The sequence below is a fragment of the Anastrepha obliqua genome, chromosome 4 (assembly GCF_027943255.1).
Source record: "Anastrepha obliqua isolate idAnaObli1 chromosome 4, idAnaObli1_1.0, whole genome shotgun sequence".
In the NCBI taxonomy this organism is placed as follows: Eukaryota; Metazoa; Arthropoda; class Insecta; order Diptera; family Tephritidae; genus Anastrepha; species Anastrepha obliqua.
In genome coordinates, this window is record NC_072895.1 from 11,413,105 (window position 1) to 11,432,692 (window position 19,588).

The 19,588-nt window shown below is 38.5% G+C and overlaps 1 protein-coding gene across 1 annotated transcript in view; it reads right to left on the reverse strand.

Annotated features, from left to right (window-relative positions):
• The window catches only part of LOC129244968 (endoplasmic reticulum metallopeptidase 1), a 68,377-nt gene extending 63,073 nt beyond the window's left edge, over window positions 1-5,304 (reverse strand). The window contains exon 1 of the mRNA XM_054882899.1: window positions 4,960-5,304. The gene's annotated coding sequence lies outside the window, so the exon portion shown is untranslated. The remainder of the gene's footprint in view (window positions 1-4,959) is intronic.
• Window positions 5,305-19,588: the final 14,284 nt, after the last annotated feature.

The following is a 19,588-nucleotide window of genomic DNA, read 5'->3' on the forward strand; positions in this document are numbered from 1 at the left end:
TTATGTTTCGAGAAAATTTTTCAAATTGGGCAATTCGTAAACTCCCAAAACAACAGGGTGTTTATTTGACCGACCGTTCATACGAGAATTTTAGTCATCGATTGGCCACTAGGAAGCAGCACCCGCCACAGGTAATCGGTTGGGCCACTGTAACCGAAGATGGACGCTCTCCGATCGTTTTCATCAAGCCTGGCGTCAAGATAAATGCGAAATATTATCGGGAAAGTATTCTGGAGGTTGCTTTGAAGCTGTGGGCAGACAAACATTTTGGTGGCAGAACATGGGCGTTTCAACAGGACTCGGCACCAACTCACAAAGCTCGAGTGAACCAAGAATGGCTAAAAAACAACGTTCCGAACTTTATAACGTCCAATGGATTATTCTCTTTGGGCCCTTGGAGAGCAGGGTTCGAACTAAAAGGTTCACCAGTCAATTCTTAGCAGTACATTCTGTCAAAAAATATCGGTAATCGTTCATTTAAAAAGCGCATGTTAAACATATCCCTCAATTTTTTTTGCTAGAATGTTGGTACAACTGTCCTCTATAGTGTCGCAGAGGTTGAGCGTGATCTGTTAATTAGTTTGTTTCTGGCATTTAATAATATCAGTCAACCCCATGTGTGCTCTGCGATTCACTAGGGCTAAAAATATCGGTCAAAGAATGTGTCTTAAATTTTGTGTTTTGAACGGGATTTCGTGTGCCGAACCGTTGAAAATGTTGGCGAGTGTGCTTTATCAAAATCACACGGGTCTACGAGTGGTATAAGGATTTTGCAGAGGGCCGAGAAGTCGTGGAAGATTTGCCCCGATCTGGTCGCCCATCAACGTCTTCAACGGATGAAAACAAAGTCATCGACAAAGTCAAGGAAATGGTGCTGGAAAACCGTCATTTAAATTTGAGGGAGAAAGCTCGCGACCTTAGCGTGTCTCACAAATCAAATCGCAACATTTTACACCATCAACTGGGCATGAGACGCGTGGCTGTTCGATTCGTTCGAAGAGAGTTGAATTTCTTTAAAAAAAATTAGCGGAAGAAGGTGGCTGAAGACATCCACATCAAGGATGACATATTATCAAGTTTACATGGTGAAACAATTTTGGAAGGTGTGGCCAATATCAGACCGTTAATCGGCTCTCAGCGAATTTGAAAGAAACAGCTAATTGGCTGACGTCGCCAAGATCATGATTGAACAGAAATACAAATAACAACACTCTTCTTCTTCCTATTTTTTTTTTTTTTTGACAGGTGTGTAATAGTGAGTGCTTTAGCTTTTTGCTTCAGCTCAGTCGCGTGGTTGCTATTCCAAATTAGAATTTTTATGGTAACATTAAAAACAATAGAATATCGAATAAAATTAAAAATAATACTTTTCTCTTGGCAAATTTACAATAACAAATATTTTTAATACATTTATATATTTTTAATAAATTTCTCAGCTATAATAATGCGTTTTTGTCTTTTTTGTTTGTGAGAAGTATCTAAACTTTTACGACATGTTTTAGACTTATTAGTCTGATTTTCTATGCAATTAAATCAGTTTTTATGCAAAAATTTTACATAAAAGAGCGTTTTGGAATCAGCTGTTCTCAGCTGTGGGCAGTTTTTGAAGACCCGTTGAAAGTGATTTTCCTTTTGGATCTGTACAATGGTCACCACAGTGGTTTGTTTACGAAAAAACTGAGACTGTGGTGGTGATATATGAAAAACATCAACCCCACCTTCGGCAAGCTTCGTTGCCGTCTGAACAAAGACTGATTGGACGCATGCATGTGTGAAATGAGCGAGCAGAATTCTGTTGCTGAGTCTCCCATGACACGACAGCCAAAAATACGCACTCAATATTTTTAGTATTAAAATTTGTGTTTTTGTATTTTTAATTAATTTTTTATTTTAATTATTGGCACTGGAAAAGTTCGAAAAAGGAGTTCTCAGTATTAATGAGTTAATCCTAATGCCACCTCTGACTAATCATCGGTTGCTTTTTTGATTTAAAATTTATGAGTATATCAATTTCATGACTATTTCAACCTTTATATGGCATAAAACATAGAGATTTAGGTGGGCTCGAGTAGGCAACGCCGTAAAATTTAGCGAGAAAGCTTATTTAGTCTTGACATTTAACACATTGGAATTGTTAAAATTTATTACCAAAATCAGTGCTCTGTTCGGCAAACGTTCCGTGCGCTTCAGAAAGAAATGCATTTGGCATTAGTGGAAATTTTGAGGGTCATTCCTGATTAATTTCGCAGCTTGGAACGGGGAGGATCCGCGAAAGCTATTTCAGGTACTTCGATAATCAGACACTACTATTTTCTGGTACCTATCCTAAAGGTGGTATCATCGGACCTTATTTGCTCGAAGGTGCGCAATGAGCTGGGCCCACTGTCAAGGTGATTGTAACGAACTTTTTGTCAACTAAGAAGGATGATAGTGAGATTCGTCACCGTTAAGGGGATTACCACAGAATGACGCCACTTCTCGTCTATGCCGATAAACCACAGACGAAAGCCGCAATGAATTCCACATAATTCGTGAAATTCTGGGCTCAATTTGTACTTAAAAAAAAAAATGACGAATACATTTGAAAAGAAAAGCTCATGTGAATAAAACTTCTTATTTTATTTGGAAGTTTGAGCGGTCTTTATGGGAGTAAAATTATAAAAAATGTGGGATTTTAGGATGCTCTAAAATCTAAACTGATGCTTTCCATTTCAATTCAACCGGGCTATTCGGGTCATGTTCTTCGATTTCGATGTAACTCAAATATGTTGCTCTCTGGTCAAAATAATGAGGCATGTATTTTTTTGTTCGCCCGAAAAATTTGTTTTTCAAGATTTATCGGCAATTTTGTTCTTCGGCTCAAAATCGATTTTTTTTTTCATTATATATATTAAGAAAGCATCAACTGTTTCATACAGATTTTTCAACAAAATTTAATTCGAAGTAAATCCTCAAAAATCCCATGGCTTGTTATAGAATTTCAAAAACAAGTTTTTTTGTAGTAATCAATTTTTGGAAAGCAGATAAACTCTAAAATAAAAAAATATATGTTTTTTTTTAATTTTTGTTCCTCGTTCACTCCTCTCGGGAGTATAGGGCCTCGACAAGATTCAGTCTTGCGTTGGTTTCGTTAATCTGTTTTTGATTTCTCAGGGCAGGTGACTAAAAAAATATAAATATGTAATTTTTGCCATAAATTCTGTGACAAATTTCACAATGCATACGGCCAGAAAAAATTCGCAGAAAAAATTTCGGTTATTTTGCTTTTGTTCGTTTGCATTGTCTACTTTAAAATTATACTCAGTTTCGTGGCAAATTTCGCTTGTTATCAATGGAGTGGGCAGCTAAGGAGAATCGCATTGGAGTGATTGCATTACAAAAGTGTGATCAAAGTGCAAGTGAGATTTACGAATTGCTGAAAAAAACTTAAAATTTCCAGAATGTTTGTTTACCGCATAATCAATCATATTTCCAAAACGTCTGAAGGGACAGACAGAAAAAGAAGTGGTCGTTCTCGCGCGGTTTGTACCAGTGGAGCCATTAAAGAATTTCGAGAAAAAATTGGCAGAAATCCCATTGGAAAGCAGAAATTCATGTACAGAGAAATTAATGTATCGACCAAATCCATATCAAGTTTAATTAGAGATGACCTCTAAAGGAAAGCCTTCCGGCACTCAACCGGTCATCTTTTGACAACACGCTTGAAGAAAATTAGACTCGACAGATGCAAGCAGCTTCTCGGTGGCACGCGGTCAACGGCCATGAAAATATTATATTATGTTGTTCCAAGGGTGCAGCGTGGCCACCATCCAGCCTCCATAATGGTTTGGTGGGGAGTGTCTTGTAAAGGCGTTACATCTCTCCTTTTTTGCGAAAAAGGGGTAAAGACCGGGGCAAAAGTATACCAGAAGGATGTTTTAGAAGGCGTGGTGAAGCAGTTGAGCAGTTCTGCCTTCAATGGAGAGCGTTGGATATTCCAGCAAGACTCCCCTCCAGCCCATAAGGCACAAACCAACCAGCAGTGGCTAATAAACAATATTCCTGGGTTCATAGTCACAGAAGATTGGAAGGTTGGCCGTCTGGCAGTCCAGATTTTAATCCATTGGACTACGGTTTGTGTTTGCCATTGGAGAACTTCGGCTTTTGAAAATCTCACAGTAGTTTGGAGAGTCTCAAACAATCTTTGGTTCGAGCACTGCCGGGAATATCCATGGAAACCGTGCGTGCTGCAATAGCTGAATGGCCAAGCGTTTGAAGGCTTGTGCAAAAGCAAATGGGGACCATTTAAAAGGAAAATTTAAAATTTTTTTTTTTAATATTTCCATGATTAAATAAAACTAGCTTCATTAAAAAAATTAGTATAATTTCATATCTATAACGGACATAACTTGTAACAGAACTTATGGCAGCTCTAAGTAATTCTAAATAAACTCAAATTTTAACTATGTAAAATTGCCAACAACTTATACGCATCTCAAATTACTTACCAAAAAAAAAAAGGAAAACTATATCCAGTGAAATTTCAAGCGTTGATTCCAATTAACCGCAAATTCAGTAACACTTCTTTACACCGAAAAATTGGAGTTTTTCAGCGAAATTCCTCTTCCGCGTTGTACACAAAAGGCCAGTCTAAATATTTATTTTTCAACAAAACAACTGAAACACAACAATAAATCTTCAAAGATATCTTTTAATAAAAATAAACAATTTTTGGCACTTTTCACAAGATGATTCTTTGGCACCTTTGCGCGAATGAGGAGGCCTTTTCACACTAATTACGCTGAGCAGAAGTGGCTATTTTCCGTAAATTTTTCACATTCCTATGCATGTACATTTGTATGTACTTTTTTTGTATGATTTATGTATAAATGTACATATGTATGCGTGTAGAATAATAATAATTGATGTATTTCTTCTTTAGCCAGCAATGGCTGTCCTCACTTGGCACACTTTACTCACTTCTTGAACACCAACTGCTGCGATAACAATTTTGTGTTTTTTTTTTCAGTTTAAAAGCGCACAATTTTTTCGTTCACTTTTTTTTAATTTCCAAACCGATTTTCCGCGCCGCGGTTCATCTTTGATTAAATTACCGTAGCGCACGGCGTTCTATACGTATCTGCGGCAACTGGATACAGCCGCCCAGCGCTAAGCGTATAGATGCTGAGTGCTGAATGCTGAGTTGTGTGTTAAGATCAACAGCAACAGAGATCGTCAATGTGGGGGAAATCTCAATAACAGCGCGTGAAATAGGCTGTGCTGTTACTTGAACTGAGTTGAATTGATTGCTAGTTGGTGAGAGAAGATATGCTGCTGCTCTTACTTTTCTCTTTGCACGATCACTGCTGCTCTTCCATTGGTTGCGACCACAAAGAAGGATATTCGACTTTTTTGATTTTGAAAGGTTGCTCCTTCTCTACTACGTCTTCTGCGTCTTCTTCTTCTCCTCTACCTTCTCTGCGTAGAACTGCCGACTTTCTAGCACGGCGGCTTCCAACTAACAATTAATCAACATATCGCTACTGTTAGTCGATTTTATATAGTAAATGAGTTGGCCATGAAGCGAAGAGCTCTGTCTTCTTATATCATATATTGGCTACCGATAGCGATTGAGAAGTCGGTAGCTGCTACCACATATAGCACTAACAAAAAATTTTATAACAAAAAAAAGAAATTGGGAAGGAAATGTCTACGCAGTAAAGAGAATATGAGCGTATAAACAAATTATGATTGCTAATTGCACTAATAAAGATTTGGACGCACACTTTTCTGTGTTTTAGAAAAACAACAAATATCCTTTGACGGGCGACCATGTCTATACATATTTACGTTTTATGATTAGCGGAAAAAATTGAACTCCTTTCAACTTATTTAGGGTGATCCAAATACTGTTTCGACACTAAAAACTCTTTCGCGCGCGAATTCTTGACTGTTGCTCAGCATTTGCGTTACGAATGTTAGTGGGAATCGTAAGTTTCGTGAGCCATAAAACGAAATTAATCGCTCAAATTGAGTAAATTTATTGGAAAGAAATGCATTTATTTGAAAATTAATTAGAAATGTCTTTATTTTAGAAAGGCAAGATCGCAAAACTGGCCTGCTAGTAGACCAAATTCGATGAACATTGAATCGCTTCAATTTGATTGTTCTAAAAAATATTTCACGCATTAGACTAATGAAAATTTTGCACATAAATCTCGAAGATTTAAAGAAAATACAAAAAGCTCTGAGCAGCTGAAATCAAATGATCGCTAATCGCTTTATGGGGTTAGGGCTAGTCAGAATTTTAAAAAAATTTCATTTGAAGGGAATCTTCTTAGGCGTCGATGGACGAGCGAGAATGGAGAGTAAAATTTCAAGGTCCTGCAACGTTTTGGGCATTTTCGTTCCGCGAGAGAGAAAAAAGATATAACGTAGAGGAAAATGAGAGAGAGATCTGTACTTTATATATATCTTAGATACACTTTAGGCTATGTTTCCTGAGTTTTTCCTTCTGATTGCTAATTTCTAGTGAGAAATAACGCTACCTACTTTATGGCGCTTGTTTGTTGGTGAAAACTTATAAGAAATATATTTTTGGTGCCTACTTTTTGGCGTTATATTTGCTTGTTGCCTACTGTTTTGAGCGTTTTTGGTACCTATTTTTTTGGCGTTTTTTTGGTGCCTACTTTTTGGCGCTTATTTCCCTTCCCGGCTATTGCTTGTGCGTACTATAAAATTCTATCCATTCCGGCGTCGGATTTATTGGTATTGCCTTGTGGTAATTTGTGCCGTTGCTGTGGTTCTGGAATTGCTGCGTTTGTGCGGGTGAAAAACGCTCGGAGTAGTGCGCGTTGTTACCACGGTTTGTGTCCGGCGTTTACCTACACCGGTCGACCCTTGTCCGTTTTTTGTAAATTTTGTCTATTTGTATTATCTGCAAATGTTGTGAATTTATTTAGATATATATTCTTTCTCTCTCTCTCTCTCCCTCTCTCCCTCTCTCTCTCTCTCTCTCTCTCCCTCTCTCTCTCTCTCTCTCTCTCATTCTCTCTCGTGTCTCTCCCTCTTTCTTTGTCTGCCTTGAAAGTTTCACTGTTATGTGTACTACGCTACACGCACTCTTTTCCATTTTCTTAAAGTATAATATCTTAAAAATATTGTGTGAAAATTTGAAGTGAATCCAACAAATACCTTTCGAGTTATTCAACAAATTAACAAAGGGCGCTCGCGCTCCGGAGCTCGATAGCAAAACGTTAAATGCATTTTCCCCAAAACTATGTTTTTTGAACTGGTAACTGTAACCGCTGTAACTTAAAAACCGCTTGGTAAATTTCAATAAAATTTATATTGCTTTTGAAAAACATAAAAAAGTCGTCCCTGATGATCGAAGGATTTTTTTTCAAAAATTAAAATTTTTTTTTTAACAATTAATTGTCGGTTTTTTCCTGGAAAACCTGAAAAATATTTCTTCAGACCGCCATATTGTTAATTTTGAAAAAAAAGCTTCGATCAGGCACAAGATTATCTATTAATAAAACTAATTTCTCTTGTCTGATTGATTTAAGATCTCCAAGGACTTGTGATGATCACCGCAAGGCACTTCTGGAGAAACGGGCTCCACAAACAGCGATAACTTTTACAATTATTAACTTTTTTTTTTTAAATTTTGCTAAAATCAAGTCGAAGCATGATGTAGCATTAGTTTTTATTTTTGTAAAATTAAGCAATTAACTAGCAAAAAATATTATTGAAAGTCATCATTTTTCGTGCCTCTGATTACCCCTAACCCCTTATCACATTTCAATATGGGCCTGAGCATAGCACTAATTGGATATCGATTTTTCTTATGCGGTTTTTATAGCAGCAGTTTCTTGTTGCATAAGATAACTACCGCGAGACCCACAGAGAATGGCAATGCGATAAAGACTTTGAAACGATGACATAATTTATTTATTTCTTACGAAAATGCTGCTGCGCGTGTCATTTCAATTAACGGAAAGTGTTATAAAGACACGATTACCGACTTTTTGTGGGCTTAAATTAAAGACTTTGGCTTCAGCAGCAAATGGCCTCGTACGTCAATCCTATTTGGCACTTGTGAACCAGACAGCTGGAGTATATAAACTACTGTACAGATCACTAAGTAAAAACACTCTCAGATGGTCGTGAAAGAACGCCCCTAGCTGAGATCTCCTATTCCAAAACGCTCTTTTCATACAAAATCGTATCAAAAATCCTAAAAAATGTCGTAAAAACTTCTAAAAAAAACTTCTGTTAAACATTATTAATCAAAAATTTCCCAGAATATATTAAAAAAAAAAAAATACAAGATTATTTATATGATATTATCGCCTTCAAAATACTCCCCATCAACGGCAACGCACAGACGAAAGCGTTCGATTTAACTCTGGAACTTTATTCGCGGTATAGCCATCAGAGCCGTCTTTGATTTTTCCGATACTTCTTTTTGTCTGGTAAAACGTATTCCCCATAGTGGTTTCTTGACCCGATCAAAAAATCGCAAAGAGCAATATCAGATGAATTCGATGACTATTGGATGGTATTCGTTTCCTTCTTGGTCAAAAATTCACGGCTAAAATCCAAGAGTTATTTTCCCACAAATCCTTTCCTTTTTGGCGAATTGCTTCGCGTAAACGCCTCACAACGCACGCAAAAATTTATAATCCATAAAAAGATCATCGCTTTCTTTTTTGACTGAAAACGACTTAAGTTAATCAATAACTTCTCCTTTACTTGATTGATGTTTTCATCGTTTTGTAATGTCGACGGCCCGTTCGTCAATCTCGATGGACTCCGGATCTCTTCTGAAGCGTGCATGCCACTTATAAGCGGCAGTTTTTATTAGAATATTATTAACGAAACAGTTTCGCAACACTTTAAAGTTTTCGCACCATTGCGTCCAAATTCAAAACTATTTTTAAAACTGTTGATTAATTTAATAATCACATATACATATATACCTAGTCCTGCCATAAGTTCTGTTACAAGTTAAGTCCGTTAAAGTAGATATGAAATTATAATACTTTTTTTAATGAAGTTAGTTTTATTTAATCATGGAAATATTAAAAACAAATTGTAAATTTTTATTTGCTTTTACACAAGCCTTCAAACGCTTGGGCCATTCAGCTATTGCAGCACTCACGGTTTCCATGGATATTGACGTCGCTGCTCAAACCAGAGAATGTTTGAGACTCTCCAAACTTGTAAAGTCTTCTACAGGCCAAGTTCTCCAATGACAAACTCAAACCGTAGTCCAACAGATTAAGATCTGGACTTCGAAACGGTCAATCTTCCAATCTTCTGCGGCTATGAACCCAGAAATATTGTTTTTTAGCCCCTGCTGTGAGGTTTTTACCTTGCGGGCTGGAGCGGAATCTTGCAGGACGATCCAACGCTCTCCATTGAACAGAGTGCCGCTCAACTGGTTCACCGCGCTTTCGAAGACATCTTCCTGGTACACTTTTGCCCCAATCTTAACCACTTTTTCGCAGAAATGAAGAGATTTAACGACTTTACAAGTCACTCTTCACCAAACCTTTCGGAGGCTGGATGGTGGCCACGCTGAACCCTTGGAACAACATCTTTTGCGTCATTAGAACTTCTATCATAGGTTTTTTAGTTTCAGTATAGATTTTGTCGTTTTGCTCATTAAAAACTTCTTCAACAGTGAAAATTTCCTCATCTATGAAAAAAATATTTTCATGGCCGTTGGCCGCGTGCCACCGAAGAAGCTGCTTGCATCTGTCGAGTCTAATTTTCTTCAAGCGTGTTGCCAAAATATGCCCAGTTGAGCGACGGAAGGCTGGAGATCATCTCTAATTAGTCTTGACATGGATTTGGTCGATACATTCATTTTCGTGGAGATGATTTTCCACTTTCTGCGATATTTGGCCGAGCTCCTCCTTCAAGTTGTGGTAGCTTTCTTGATGTTTTTTCACAAATCGAGGGACCTACAGTCTTATGTTAGCTCCGAATGGCAAATAATTTTTCTGTGGGGAGATTTTCATGACACAAATACATACGGGGTTCGAGGGGCGGCCACTATTAGAAAACACCTTTCCTGTCATTAATGGATATTTCGTGCCCACAGCGGGGTATGGTATATAGATCATTAAATAATGAAAGTTGATCGACATCTTGACCATTTTATTTAATTTCCTTCGTGTCGTTGTTGATATTCAATGAAATAGTGGTGTTATTCCGTCAATTTAGAAATAATCCAGAAACCATCCAGCCAATTAAAGTAAATATAGACCAGATCCATTTGTGAGATTGTCTGAATCTGGCCACCACCTGGTCTTGATAAGTAAGGTTCCGAGGGTGTACTACTATGAAGCTTGTTGAGGCAGTCAGTGGAAATGTGATCTTGTGCCAAATAATAAAGGAACTTTCTTATGAAGCGGCCATAGTCGAATGCCTTTGTGTATGACCAGCTAAGTCTGATATAACGGAAATGATAAAAACATTTTATTTTCTAATAACATTGGCTACCCAGCAGGCAATGGCTAACCTCTGTGTGTATTTCTATGTAGCATAAAAAAGCTGTTCATACAAATCAACTACCGTTCAGAGGTGACTTACTATTGTAGAGCCCTCAAACATTTAAACGCATATCACAAACTAGCCAAACATCTAGCAAGTGATGTTCGAGGTGTATTCAAAAAGTAAGGTGGCTTTCGAAAGGAAGCGATTAAAGGGGCGTACAGGCTCAAGTTAAACGGAGTCTGGGGAAACGAAGAAAATACTGGCCACTGTCAGATATACCACCAGTTGTCGAAGTGGTGCACACTATTCTCGATTCCAGTGGCCAAACGGGTGCCTTTCGTTAGCTTCGATTGGAAATATGATGTTTTGATCCCAGATCAATGGTTAAGTCCAGAGAACCTATTAACGAGATATCACCACACTTTCTACACCGATGGATCCAAAACCAGTGATAAAAGCGGATCTGGATGGTACGAAGACACAAAGTACTTCTATGCCACAGGACAGATAGCCACGGTTTTCTTTACGGAAGCCTATCCCATCTTGAACGGGGCATTCGGGATAATTGAGAAACTGGATATTGGAATTTATAGTGACAGTCAACCTGCACTGAAAGCCCTTGCTAACCCACGCTGCTCTTCGAAGTTAGTCGCTGAATGTAAGACAAAGCTGAACAGTGTTGCAAAACACAACAAAGTTAGTCTTACTTGGATGCCTGGACACTGTGTGGTATTACAGGGAACGAGTTGGATGTTAAACTGGCTAATGAAAGCTCTGCAAGTATGCCACTAGGCCCTGAACCCTTTCTAGGCGTCAATTCTGCATCAATTCAACTATGAATTGTCGACTTCATGAGGTCTACCCATAGACATCGTTGGTCGGGATTGATTTCGTGCAGAGTAGTAGCCAAGTGCTTTGTGAATGAACCAAACAGGAAAATAGCGACCTTTCTCCTAAAACTCAGCAGAAAGGATCTGAGAGTACTGATAGGTGTAATCACAGGGCACAGCGCCTGTGGTCAGCATATGGCTGTCATGGGAGTCGCCGACAGCCCGATAGGCCTATCCCATCTTGAGGATGACGACACTGCAGAGCATTTTCTCTGCAGCTGTCCGACGTTTTCCAGAAACAGACTTAGGCTGTTGGGTTACGATGTACGGAGTATGGCTAAAGTTCACACTCTTCCTCTTTCGGATCTGTTAGGATTCATCACTGAATCCAAGACATTTGTGGAAGGTGACCTCAAACTAATTTTTCCGTCTTACCACCCTCTTTCTATCTTTCCTATCTCTATTCTTTCTACTATTACAATGATCTCCTGACTGGACTGGTCGAACCTCCCACAAATCTAATCTAATCTAATCTAAGGTGGTTTTGCGAAACATGCGTGCATTGCACATTCGATACCCGATTTTTAAGTTGTCGACATCTAAGCCAGACAGCGTTTGCCCAGAGTTAACATTCTGTCCTTCCATAAGGCTGGGCATTCACAGAGGAAGTGGAAGATCGTTTCCTTTTTCTCCGTTTGTTAGTTTTTGTCGTTAGTGTCATAATCGCAAAACACAATTTTTAGATAATTAACACCGTAATTCTGACTCAACCATCACACCCGCCAGACTTGACCCCTTGTGACTTGTTCTTATTCCCAACACAGAAAATGTCCATGAAAATACCGAGGGTAGCTACAATTGTGGCGATAAAGTCTGCATTTGTCTGCTAAAAGCGTGCAGATCATATCAAATAACTATTTAGTGGGAAGTGGATCGGGGATTGGATTGGCTCAGGTGTATTGCATCTGGCATGCTTTGCTTGAAGAGAGAGAAATAAAAACTTCACCTTTGAGCACCAGACGTCATTCGTTTTGTGAATGACGTAGAATCCAAAGTACCCCTCAAAAAATTTTTTTTTCACCATACCTAACGAGCAAACCTGGTATCTATCATCTTTGTGCGGTATTTACATGTGTGTGTAAGTGTGTTTGTATAAGAAAGCCTTAATAGTAATAAAAGTTAATGATTCACACACCCATCTCTCACACTTTCTCATCCCTACACTCGACCGCCAACTCTCTCTCTCTAAGCTAATCAGTTAGGTAACAACAACTCCCTATATTGGCCCCTTTTATGTTACTATGTATGCGCTTTTCTATCCAACTCACTCTTATCATGCACTCTCACTCTCATATAATCTTACTAAAGCCGGTGCTCTTGTACTCTGCTAATCCGTTTTGTTAATTGCTTAATGATGAGATGAATAATCCGTGTAGAAAGATTAAAAATATTTTTGAGTACGTAGCGAAATTCGCTCTGTATCGCTTGAGATTACGATGTATTTTATATTCTTTCAAATATCAGTTGCAAACATTTCCCAATGGGTGTACTTCAGTTTTATTGCGATTGGCTAATTATTAGACTAATTTTATTGTTTATTGTTTCATATCGTACAGTTTATCGAAAAGTGTGGAATTTTTTACAATCTCACCTACATATGTACATACATACAAATGTATTATCTAAAAGTAATAATAATTAGGTATGACGTAAGAGTGTCACGATAACCTAAACTCAACTGCGTGTATTACTACGAATTTGTATTTCACAGCTTCTTTCGCGGTCAAATATGGACTAGTCCGCTTAGGAACTGGAAAGTGAAAGGCTGATAACAACAGGTCACGTCAAAGAATATGTAAGCTTCCTTTGGGGAATTTGAGTTATTTAATTTTTCATTAATATAGTTTTGAGGCTTAGAAATGGAATACCCAGGAAGCAAAGATCAACATTTTCGACAGCTGCCTAAGTCGCACCGGAAATTTGAGACGTGTATGGAGAAAGCGTTATAGGCGAATCTACAGCACGAAAACGGTTTGCAAAGTTCAAAAATGACGACTTTGACGTCGATGACAAAACCCGCAGCGGAAGGCCTTCTAAAGATGAAGAACATCTCTAATCACTTTTGAACAGTCACCAAACCAGCGAAAAAAGTTATTATCCCCAACCCATACATTGCATGGAATTTGTTCAGGCATACGGATTAGTCTATTTTGGTAGGTCGCTAGTGCTTTAAAGGGTGGTAAAATTCAAGGGCCGATGTTGAATGTGAACCACACCTAAACGTCAAGTTTTTTTCTGTATTTCATTTAACATTTTTCAATTTCAGACTAATTCAATTTGAACCATGGAAAGATACACAATCGGGCAATGCGTTTAAGTTATTCAGGCTTATTATGAAAACGGGCGTTCAAATCAAAATGCAAATCGCGCACTTCGTGAAGAAAATCATCTTCAGTGATGAGGCACATTTTCACCTCAGTGGATTCGTCAATAAGCAGAATTGTCGCATTTGGGCGAATGATAATCCAAGAGTGATTGCCGAAAAACTAATGCACCCACAAAGAGTGACTGTTTGGTGCGGTTTATGGGCCGGCGACATCATTTGGCCGTATTTTTTCCAAAATGAGGCCGGTCAGGCAGTTACTGTGAATAGTGTTCGCTATCGTGAGATGATAACGAACTTTTTATAGCCCGAATTGAAAGATATGGATGTGGTCGATATGTGGTTTCAACAGGATGGTGCCACTTGTCACACAGCTAACGAAACATTGGCTCTTTTGCGCGAAAAATTTGATGGCCGAATAATCTCACGTCGCGGCGATGTCAATTGGCTGCCAAGATCATGTGATTTGACGCCATTGGACTTCTTTCTTTGAGGTTATTTGAAAGAAATGGTGTACGTCGTGAGCCAGCAACAATTCAAGAGCTAAAGGATGAGATAATTCGGCACATTAACGGCATAGAACCTCTATTATGCCTTAGCGTCATCGAAAAATTGGACCATCGGACGGAGGTGTGCCGCCGAGGCCGCGGCGGTCATTTAGCCAATATTTTGTTCCATACGTAATTGAGCCATACCAGTATTCCTAAAAAAATTGTATTTTATTCCATATCAACACCGGTCTTTGAAACTTAACCACCCTTTAGAAACTTTATTGTAAATGAATATAATTAAACTGCACATTTTATTTGGAACAAATTTGGTTTTCAATGTCAATTTAATAGTTCTTTTTCGTGAGACGACCATTTGGGTAATTGTCGTATATTCTTTAATAAATATTTTTAAAGATATTTATGATATTTCCATAATAAATAAAAGAATCTATCTATCTAGAAGCAGTTAAGCAACACTTAACAAAGTATACAGAATAGTTGTCTGAGCGTAACGGGAGCAATGCAAATCTGCCCCACAGCGGCTTTAGGAATGGTCACTGGACTCATTTCACTATATCTTGTAACCAAAGATCGGCAATGAATGCAGCTCTAAGGCTTCCTAATCTTTTCCATCTCAAAGAAGGCAATCTTACAGGACATGTAAGAATTCTGGGTTCAATCCTGAGCTCTTCCTGCCACCGACAGTCCACGACAAGATGGAAAGTAAACTAGCGCACAGGTGTGGTTTACTGACGGATCAAAAATTGAAGACGGTAGTACCGGGGCTGGAATTGTCGGATCACATTTCAAAAAAGCAATTGCAATGGGGAAAACCACTTATATTTTCCAGGCGGAGGTCCACGTGCTGCGTTAGAGCTGTGTGCCAGAGAATGTCTACGGAGAGGCACGCGCGTTGGCAATATTAACATTCTCTCTGACAGTCAAGCAGCTTTAAAGTCGCTGGATTGCTGGTCCAGGACAAATGGTACAATTCTAAATTCTTATCGTGTTCCCAAATTTGGTTCTAAGAATGTTCGGAATTGACTAATTTACAAATAAATTACATTCTATTTTTTGTACTGTTTAATTATGCGCTCACATTAGGGAAAAATTTAAATGTTGTACTCATAGATTTACTGGTGAGCTTAGCACGACTATATTTACAGAAGACCAAGTAGGGGTTGAATTTATATTGGTCAGAGCTATAAGGAACATTTAAGGTAAATAATTTGCTGTGTTATAAAAAATAAAGAGGAATCTACTTTATGAAAATAATTCAAATTAATATACAGAATAATAATATTTATAAAATAGGCATGAAGCATATGAGCTCTAAAAGAATTTTGCATTCTAATTAAATTCCAACAAATGATCTCATCTATGATAAAGCATTAGCATCTCCTATTAACATTTTTCCTACAGGGTAAGCTCATAAGTCTGGTCGGCAATATACAAGCAATTGCTTGTAAAATTCTTATCTACAAAAGCCAGTACTTTTTTACGCACCGAAACGCGCCGTGTAATTTTTTTTGTTTTTTTTTTTTTTGTTTCATATTTTCTATCGCAAACACAGGCGCTTTATTTAGAAACTGATTCCATAGGTTTACCACTATATAGAAATCAGTGTGAACCCTGTTGCTGCAAGATAATCTTCAGAGTTGATGACTGGTAGCTAGACAAATCGAACCCACTGTAACCACAGTGCAGTTTGCATTCCACTCATCTCTTTATATAAAATTGTACTCATTCATATTTTATGGCTTAGTGATTTTAAGAGCATCTACGTACTATGCATCTACAGGGTGGGCCATGTAAAATTTGCTTTTTGAATCGGCTATAAAAGAAAAACTAATCAATATTTTTTAAAACTTTTTTTTTTATTTTGAAGATTGAACATTATCATTTATGAATGAAAAATAACATCGTTCAAATGACTGCCACGACTGGCTTTACAGTAGGCCATTCGATCAACCCAATTTTTAAGCACATTTTCGATTATTTGGGCTCCAATTTCATGAATGGCAACTTCGATGTCGTGTTTTAAAATATCAGTCGTCTCTGGGTGGTTCGCATAGCATTTGTCCTTAACGGCTTTCCACAAAAAATAGTCCAACAGGCTTAAGTCACAGCTCCGAGGCGGCCAATTGGTATCGGAATTTCGGCTGATTATTCGGTTTTCAAAAACTGTAGCCAAAAGTTCGAGTGTAACTTTGGCAGTGTGACAAGTTCCACCGTCCTGTTGAAACCAAATGTCGTCCATGTCATCCTCTTCAACTTTTGGAAACAAAAACTCGTTGAGCATGTCACGGTAACGGTCGCCATTTACTGTAACCGCTGCTCCTGCCCGATGATGCCACCAGACCAAAAACCGCACCAAACAGTGACTCGTTGTGGATGCATTTGCTTCTCTATAGTAACTTGTGAATTTTCTGAGCCCCAAATTCGACAATTTTGCTTATTGACGTAGCCACCGACGTGAAAATCAGAAAAGAAGACGTGAAAATCAGAAAATCAGAAAATCAAAAAGCAAACGCTATATGGCCCACCCTATACTATGACGAGATAGACTCTTACGTTAGACGAAGAGGTCTTGTCACTTGCGTTGCAGCGCGAACAACTGTTGTATACTTAAGGTAGAGATGCCACGTGATGTTTTTCTACAAATACAGTGACTTACTGTTTCTACTGGTTTTTATGAGTATTTTTTCATGGTAGAAATACACTTGGAGGTTTGCCTTTGCCTACAGACGGACGACCGCTATGAAAACATATTATTTTCTATCAATATTTATGTTTCGTTCCTACAACGGGGTTCGAGCCCAGGCACTACCGAATGATAGTGGCCGCTACAGCTTACAAGACCGGCATTGCTGTGGCAAAACTATACTGTGTATATTACCTATTACCAAACTTCTAAGTCTCAAAAACCCCCAACCCTCGTTAGTGATAGAAATCTTAGGCGGGCAGTGTCTCATAGGAATCCGGTGAGACTGAACTTAGCAGAAGATGCTTGAACTTTGGAGGTTTCTCAGTTGAGAATGATGGCGTGGAATTATCTCTGCAACTAATCCTCAACTGTGCTGCTTTTAGGAAGCTGAAATGCAGTTATCTTAGTCGTGAATTTGCCTGATGTCTGATGAGTTGTCAAGTATGGATATTATGCCCTGAACTGACCTTTCTGAGCACTCAACATCCTCCCAAACTTAATCGTCATTGTTCAAGTACATCACCTTCTCCCTATCACTTTTCCGTTTTAAGTGTTTAATGGTGTCTTACCCGTCATACAACTCCATCTTCCCTGTCAAGTAATCGCAGTAATTAATGTAATTTCTACCTTATGACAAACTCAATAGTATTGAATATTTGTCTCACCGGTCGCCCTTTCTCTTCGCCATCGTCCTAGACGACGTCAAGAGTTAATTGACCCTACACAAAACAGACATCGTATGGAGTTTTAATCAGATTTTCAGGACTGGACTTCGCCGATGACATCTGCCTCCTATCCCACAGACCAAAGCTATAAGTCAATAAAGCAAAAGCTATAATGGTTGACGCGTATCCTGTAGAATTTGTCGAAAGCTTCTGCTATCTCGGCTGCACTATCACGACTGACGGCGGAGCAGATGAAGATGTCAACTGCAGGCTAAACAAAGCAAGGGCGGCGTTCGGGCGAATCCATACAGAATGGGGGAGTTCGCAAATCTCCAGGCGCACTAAACTGCGAATATTGAGCTCATGTGAGAAGTTTGTATTGTTGTACGGAAGTGAAACATGGCTAGCACAGAGGCTACAGTCTTTCGTCAACACATGCCTCCGCATCAACAACGACGCGCTGTGGAGATCAACGCATGAGAAACCCGTCCTATGGCAAATCAAACGCAGAAAGTGACGATGGATAGGTCACACGCTTAGAAACCCACCAGATAGCATTAAGAAAATGGCTCTGGACTGGAACTCGCAAGCGAGCAGAAGTCGCGGTTAGCCAAAGATAACTTGGGGAAGGTCGCTGTTGCGCGAGCTTGCAGATGACGACATCACAAGGCACGACGCGAAAATAACAGCCCAGAACCGTGTACGATGGAAGAGTCTTGTCAATACATACATATGTAATTATATGTATAATATTTCCACTAGAAGTATATCTCGAAGCCGGAACTCGAAACACTCGCGGACACTAAAATAAATTTTTTTTTGACTTTTGACTATTTTGCTTTTGTTTATGTAATGTCTATTATTTTTTTACATTTGCGGCCTCGGTAGTCTAGCGTAAGTGCACTATCCTGCCATCCCAGAGGTTGTGGGTTCGAATCCCACGTAAAGCACTGTGCTCGCACTTTTCCAAATTTACCTACGTCCCCTGTTTCTAACAAATATAAATAAAAATCTTTCCTCAACCCCAAAAACTTTTCCTTTTCATCCTTAGTCGCCCACAATAGTCAGCATAATTTGCATTGTGACAGCTAAAACAAGCGAAATCAGTGGCGCCTGCAAGAGGAAGCGGGCGATCGCGGTAGTAGCGCAGACACATGAAATTTAGCGCAGTCCTCAACCATATGTGCGATGCTTCTGCCAGAAAAATGTGAAACACAGATGGCGCTCCTAGCAGTAAGAAGGCGTTGTTTCTAGGCAACGACAGGTGGGCATTCTTGGCAGGTTAATCACCTACCCTGTCAGAAATCAAAAACAATTAACGAAACCAAGGCAAAACTGAGTCTTGTCGAGGCCCCATGCTCCCTAGAGGAGTGAACAAAGAAAAAAAATTTTTTGTAAAAGTTGAACTCATTGTAAAATAAAAACCATGCAAATCGTATTTCCGAACTTTATGCAAAATTTTTTAATAAAGTTTTGGTATGCAATTTTATAGATTATTCAATTTTAGGCAGTAATAAATGTTGGTTGCAATTGGCTACAAAATACCGTAACTTTTTGAAAATTTTTCCCGTATAAAAAAATTACAATAGATAATAAAAAAAAATAAAATAATAAAAAATTATCGAACGTTACACTGTACGAAAGGCATCAAAAGCACTTTTTATGATATTTACCTCCAGTTAAAAGCTCGAGTTCACAGGAAAAAAAATTCCTTATAACAAAATAACTTCTCCTCTGCTAAATGTGGCGAGTTTTGTGCCCTCCATGCTGATCGCTTTAATTTTGTATTTCTGTAATCTTATATGAGCTTCCAAAATCTAATAAAAATGCACCAAAGGTATCATTGACACTTGCAACTCATTGAACAGACCTCACTTCAGCTGATAGCCACTCATTTTATTCAATGGAAATCGCATTTAGACAGAAAATTCTTATGAAACTGTGAAAAAAGAGCTTCAAACTGGCTCGACTCGAAAGATGGACACATTTTCTTGGTAAATCATTCACAACATACTTTGAATATG